Source organism: Arachis hypogaea, chromosome 13 (assembly GCF_003086295.3).
Source record: "Arachis hypogaea cultivar Tifrunner chromosome 13, arahy.Tifrunner.gnm2.J5K5, whole genome shotgun sequence".
Taxonomy (NCBI): domain Eukaryota; kingdom Viridiplantae; phylum Streptophyta; class Magnoliopsida; order Fabales; family Fabaceae; genus Arachis; species Arachis hypogaea.
Window position 1 is genome coordinate 37739378 of NC_092048.1, and position 6930 is coordinate 37746307.

The 6930-nt window shown below is 37.3% G+C and overlaps 2 non-coding genes across 2 annotated transcripts; one reads left to right on the top strand and one right to left on the bottom strand.

The window, feature by feature from the left end:
* The first annotated feature begins 2875 nt into the window (after window positions 1-2875).
* On the top strand, window positions 2876-2983 carry LOC112739273 (small nucleolar RNA R71). Its single transcript, XR_003170206.1, has one exon. It is a non-coding gene; the product is annotated as a small nucleolar RNA R71 (small nucleolar RNA).
* A 2726-nt stretch (window positions 2984-5709) lies between these two features.
* Window positions 5710-5817, bottom strand: LOC112738783 (small nucleolar RNA R71). The gene has a single exon (XR_003169731.1). It is a non-coding gene; the product is annotated as a small nucleolar RNA R71 (small nucleolar RNA).
* Window positions 5818-6930: the final 1113 nt, after the last annotated feature.

Genomic DNA, 6930 nt, shown 5'->3' on the forward strand with positions numbered 1-6930 from the left:
TGATCACTGATTATACCACACAATTTCATGAACCACAATTTGGTAGGATTACATGTCACAATATCCATCCAAACCCCAATCCAATTCACTGTGAGAAAGCTTCTCTAGCATGAATCCTCCATTCCTTTCCCAAGGCTCCGAAGGATTCCAAGTATGGGTAGTTTCTTTCCCAAGACAACTACTCAATGGAATTAGATCGAGAAGCTTTCTAACAAAATTCAAGAGAAAAGATTGAAGAAGAAGATAAACTATTATTGATTCATTGAATTACAATAGAGCTCCCTAACCCAATGAAAGGGGGTTTAGTGAATCATAGCTCTGAATTCAATTACAAAGAAAAGGGAAACTAGCTAAAAGTGAAAAGTAAAAATCCCCTCTAACTTAACTTCTATCCTATTTATACACTTTCTATATTGAGCTTCAGTTGTGCTTCTTGGGCTTTGAGGCCTCTCCTTGCTTTCCTTTTGCCTTGGGTTTATGATCCATAATCTTGATGAGGTTGTTGATCCAAATCCTATAACATTTATTGAGCCATCTTAGTGATAATCAAATAATGACACATGACTCAATAAATTGAGATTTCAAACTCATCAATCCTTCAGGCCCAATCCCATAAACCATGATATTCAATTGGGTTTCATACCAAAGTAAGTTTAAGTTAATCTTTGTGCTCAAAGACTAACTTAAATCACAATATTTTTGGCCCAGAAACCTTTTCCAAGAGTGGCGTTTAAGTTGTAGTTTAAGCTTCAACTGCAGCTTAAACGCCAGACACTTCCAGTGAGGCCTTTTGTAGAAGCACGTTTAAGCTTCAGTTTAAGGTTAAACTGAAGCTTAAACGTGGAAATGGAAGAAGGTAGCCCTGGAGAGTCATGTAGTCGAACACGTTTAAGCTTCAGTTTAAGGTTAAACTGAAGCTTAAACGTGGAGATAGGAAGGGCAGCCCTGGAGGTCGAACACGTTTAACCTCCAGTTTGAGGTCAAACTGGAGGTTAAACGTGGAAAAGGGTGGAGGCATACTGGAGGTCGAACACGTTTAACCTCCAGTTTGAGGTCAAACTGGAGGTTAAACGTGGAAAAGGGTGGAGGCATACTGGAGGTCGAACACGTTTAACCTCCAGTTTGAGGTCAAACTGGAGGTTAAACGTGGAAGCTTAGAATGGTAGCCCTGGAGGTGTCGAACACATTTAACCTCCAGTTTGAGGTCAAACTGGAGGTTAAACGTGGAAATGGAGAGAGCAACCCTGGAGTAGAAAAGCTGTCGAACACGTTTAAGCTCCCTGGTACTCTTCCTGGTTCTGGCGTTTAACCTCCAGTTTGAGGTCAAACTGGAGGTTAAACGTGGAACTCCTCCCTGGGTGGCATACTCATCCTGGCGTTTAACCTCCAGTTTGAGGTCAAACTGGAGGTTAAACGTGGAATGCTCCTTAAGTGAGGCTTTTCATTCTGGCGTTTAACCTCCAGTTTGAGGTCAAACTGGAGGTTAAACTTCAATTCCAGCATTTCTTATCCTTCATGATTTTTGGCGTTTAAGCTCTAGTTTAGGCTTAAACTGGAACTTAAACTCCACATGTGATATTCAAGCTTCCTTTATTGATTTTGTTGCTTCCTTGCCTAGCCTCTTCTTCCCTGAAATCATCCAAACAATTGCATCAAAGTCTTGCAAAATTTCATGAGAAATCTTCCATTCATAGCATTTAAGTATTATAACTAAAACTCATGGAATATGCATCAAAATCATGTTGTTTGGATGGTTCATTGCTTTGTTCTTCATTTAACCATTTTTGGTTACTTTAAGCTCAAGAAAAATGCATAAAACAACTAAAACTAACAGAAAAATGCTAGTGAAACTAGCCTATGATGCCTTGGCATCAATGATTGCACCAAGAAACTTGGCAGGTTACTCTTCAGTAACATCCTCATTCTCTTCAGAAGAGGAATACTCATCAGAGCTCATGAAGGGCATAAGGAGGTTCAATGGAATCTCTATGGTCTCTAGATGAGCCTCAGAGTCCTTTGGTTCCTCAGAGGGAAGCTCCTTATTGATCACTGGACGTCCCAGGAGGTCTTCCTCCTTGGGATTCACGTCCTCTCCTCTCCTCACAGGTTCGGCCATGGTGCTTATGTCAATGGCCTTGCACTCTCCTTTTGGATTCTCTTCTGTATTGCTTGGGAGAGTACTAGGAGGGATTTCAGTGATCCTTTTACTCAGCTGGCCCACTTGTGCTTCCAGATTTCTAATGGAAGATCTTGTTTCATTCATGAAACTTACAGTGGCCTTAGACAGATCAGAGACTAAGTTTGCCAAATTAGAAGCATTTTGTTCAGAGTTCTCTGTCTGTTGCTGAGTGGATGATGGAAAAGGTTTATTATTGTTAAACCTGTTTCTTCCACCATTATTGAAGCCTTGTTGAGGCTTTTGATCCTTCCATGAGAAATTTGGATGATTTCTCCATGATGAGTTATAGATGTTTCCATAAGGTTCACCTAAGTAATTCACCTCTGCTATTGCAGGGTTCTCATGATCATAAGCTTCTTCTTCATAAGAAGCCTCTTGAGTACTGTTGGATGCAGCTTGCATTCCATGCAGACTCTGAGAGATCATATTGACTTGCTGAGTCAATATTTTATTCTGAGCCAATATGGCATTCAGAGTATCAACTTCAAGAACTCCCTTCTTCATAGGCGTCCCATTACTCACAGGATTCCTTTCAGAAGTGTACATGAACTGGTTATTAGCAACCATGTCAATGAGTTCTTGAGCTTCTGCAGGTGTTTTCTTTAGGTGAATGGATCCACCTGCAGAAGTGTCCAGTGACATCTTTGATAGCTCAGATAAACCATCATAGAATATATCCAAGATGGTCCATTCTGAAAGCATGTCAGAGGGACACTTTTTGGTCAACTGTTTGTATCTTTCCCAAGCTTCATAGAGGGATTCACCTTCTTTCTGTCTGAAGGTTTGAACATCAGCTCTAAGCTTGCTCAGCTTTTGAGGAGGAAAGTACTTGGCTAAGAAAGCCGTGACCAGCTTATCCCAAGAGTTCAGGCTGTCTTTGGGTTGAGAATCCAACCATAATCTAGCTCTGTCTCTTACAGCAAAAGGGAAAAGCATGAGCCTGTAGACTTCAGGATCTACTCCATTAGTCTTAACAGTATCACATATCTGCAAGAATTCAGTTAAGAACTGAAAAGGATCTTCAGATGGAAGTCCATGAAACTTGCAGTTCTGCTGCATCAGAGAAACTAATTGAGGTTTCAGCTCAAAGTTATTTGCTCCAATGGCAGGAATGGAGATGCTTCTTCCATGTAAATTGGAATTAGGTGCAGTAAAGTCACCAAGCATCTTCCTTACATTATTATTATTTTCGGCTGCCATCTCCTCTTCCTGTTCGAAAATTTCTGAAAGGTTATCTCTGGATTGTTGTATTTTAGCTTCTCTTAGTTTCCTTTTCAGAGTCCTTTCAGGTTCTGGATCTGCTTCCACAAGAATGTTCTTATCCTTGCTCCTGCTCATATGACAAAGAAGAGGGCACAGAAAAATAATAATAATAATAGAGATCCTTTATACCACAGTATAGGGATCTCTGTGTGAGTAGAAGAAGAGGAGGAGACAAAGAATGTAATATAATGGAAGAAACACAACTGTGAGGAGGGTTGAGATGTGAGATGAGATGTTAGTGGATGAATAAATAAATAGAATAAGATGAGAGAGAAGGAATTTTCGAAAATAATTTTTGAAAAAGAGTTAGTGATTTTTGAAAATAGTTTTTGAAAAATGTTAGTAATTTTCGAAAATTAAGATTTGAAAATTAAAATAATTAATAAATTAAAAAGAAATTTTGAAAAAGGGGGAAGATATTTTCGAAAATGAGAGAGAGAGTTAGTTAGGTAGTTTTGAAAAAGTTAAGAAACAAACAAAAAGTTAGTTAGTTAGTTGAAACAAATTTTGAAAAGATAAGAAGTTAGGAAGTTAGAAAAGATAGTTTGAAAAAGATAAGATGAGAAGATATTTTTGAAAAGATATGATAGAAATTAGTTTTTGAAAAAAAGATTTGATTTTTAAAATCACAATTAATGACTTGATTCATAAGAAATCACAAGATATGATTCTAGAACTCAAAGTTTGAATCTTTCTTAACAAGCAAGTAACAAACTTGAAATTTTTGAATCAAAATATTAATTGTTAATGTTATTTTCGAAAATTTGGTATAAAAATAAGAAAAAGATTTTTGAAAAATATTTTTTTGAATTTTCGAAAATAACTAATAATTTTGAAAAAGATTTGATTTTTGAAAAAGATTTTGAAAAGGATAAGATTTTCAAATTGAAAATTTGATTTGACTCATAAGAAACAACTTGATTTTAAAAATTTTTTGAAAAAGTCAACTCAAATTTTCGAATTTGATGAGAGAAAAAGGGAAAGATATTTTTTTTTGATTTTTTGAATTTTTATGATGCAAGAGAAAAACACTAAAAAGGTGCAATGCATGAAATTTTTAGATCAAAACCATGAATGCATGCAAGAATGCTATGAATGTCAAGATGAACACCAAGAACACTATGAATGTCATGATGAACATCAAGAACATATTTTTGAGAAATTTTTAATGCAAATAAAACATGCAAGACACCAAACTTAGAATTCTTTAATGCTTAGACACTAAGAATTCAAGAATGCATATGATAAACATGAAAAGACACATCTTTCCTAACCTCCTAACTTCTTATCTTTTCAAAATTTGTTTCAACTAACTAACTAACTTTTTGTTTGTTTCTTAACTTTTTCAAAACTACCTAACTAACTCTCTCTCTCTCATTTTTCGAAAATATCTTCCCCCTTTTTCAAAATCTCTTTTTAATTTATTAATTAATTTAATTTTTAAATCTTAATTTTCGAAAATTACTAACATTTTTCAAAAACTATTTTCAAAAATCACTAACTCTTTTTCAAAAATATTTTTCGAAAATTCTCTCTCTCCCATCTTATTCTATTTATTCATTCATATCCTAAACATCTCATCTCACATCTCTTCCATCCTCACAGTTGTGTTTCTTCCATTATATTACATTCTTTGTCTCCCCCTCTTCTTCCACTCACACAGGGATCCCTATACTGTGGTATAAAGGATCTCCATTATTATTATTACTTTTCTGTGCCTTCTTCTTTGTCATATGAGCAGGAGCAAGGATAAGAACATTCTTGTGGAAGCAGATCCAGAACCTGAAAGGACTCTGAAGAGAAAATTAAGAGAAGCTAAATTACAACAATTCAGAGATAACCTTTCAGAAATTTTCGAACAGGAAAAAGAGATGGCAGCCGAAAATAATAATAATGTAAGGAAGATGCTTGGTGACTTTACTGCACCTAATTCCAATTTACATGGAAGAAGCATCTCCATTCCTGCCATTGGAGCAAACAACTTTGAGCTGAAACCTCAATTAGTTTCTCTGATGTAGTAGAACTGCAAGTTTCATGGACTTCCATATGAAGATCCTTTTCAGTTCTTAACTGAATTCTTGCAGATATGTGATACTGTTAAGACTAATGGAGTAGATCCTGAAGTCTACAGGCTCATGCTTTTCCCTTTTGCTGTAAGAGACAGAGCTAGATTATGGTTGGATTCTCAACCCAAAGACAGCCTGAACTCTTGGGATAAGCTGGTCACGGCTTTCTTAGCCAAGTACTTTCCTCCTCAAAAGCTGAGCAAGCTTAGAGCTGATGTTCAAACCTTCAGACAGAAAGAAGGTGAATCCCTCTATGAAGCTTGGGAAAGATACAAACAGTTGACCAAAAAGTGTCCTTCTGACATGCTTTCAGAATGGACCATCCTGGATATATTCTATGATGGTTTATCTGAGCTATCAAAGATGTCACTGGACACTTCTGCAGGTGGATCCATTCACCTAAAGAAAACGCCTGCAGAAGCTCAAGAACTCATTTACATGGTTGCTAATAACTAGTTCATGTACACTTCTGAAAGGAATCCTGTGAGTAATGGGACGCCTATGAAGAAGGGAGTTCTTGAGGTTGATACTCTGAATGCCATATTGGCTCAGAATAAAATATTGACTCAGCAAGTCAATATGATCTCTCAGAGTCTGCATGGAATGCAAGCTGCATCCAACAGTACTCAAGAGGCATCTTCTGAAGAAGAAGCTTATGATCCTGAGAACCCTGCAATAGCAGAGGTAAATTACTTAGGTGAACCTTATGGAAACACCTATAACTCAACATGGAGAAATCATCCAAATTTCTCATGGAAGGATCAAAAGCCCCAACAAGGCTTTAATAATGGTGGAAGAAACAGGTTTAGCAATAGCAAGCCTTTTCCATCATCAACTCAGCAACAGACAGAGAACTCTGAACAAAATGCTTCTAATTTAGCAAATCTAGTCTCTGATCTATCTAAGGCCACTGTAAGTTTCATGAATGAAACAAGGTCTTCCATTAGAAATCTGGAAGCACAAGTGGGCCAGCTGGGTAAAAGGATCACTGAAATCCCTCCTAGTACTCTCCCAAGCAATACAGAAGAGAACCCAAAAGGAGAGTGCAAGGCCATTAACATAAGCACCATGGCCGAACCTGTAAGGGAAGGAGAGGACGTGAATCCCAAGGAGGAAGACCTCCTGGGACGTCCAGTGATCAATAAGGAGCTTCCCTTTGAGGAATCAAAGGACTCTGAGGCTCATCTGGAGACCATAGAGATTCCATTGAACCTCCTTATGCCCTTCATGAGCTCTGATGAGTATTCCTCTTCTGAAGAGAATGAGGAGGTTACTGAAGAGCAAACTGCCAAGTTTCTTGGTGCAATCATGAAGCTGAATGCCAAATTATTTGGCATTGATACTTGGGAAGTTGAACCTCCCTTGTTCATCAATGAACTAAGTGATCTGGATCAACTGACATTGCCTCAGAAGAGACAGGAT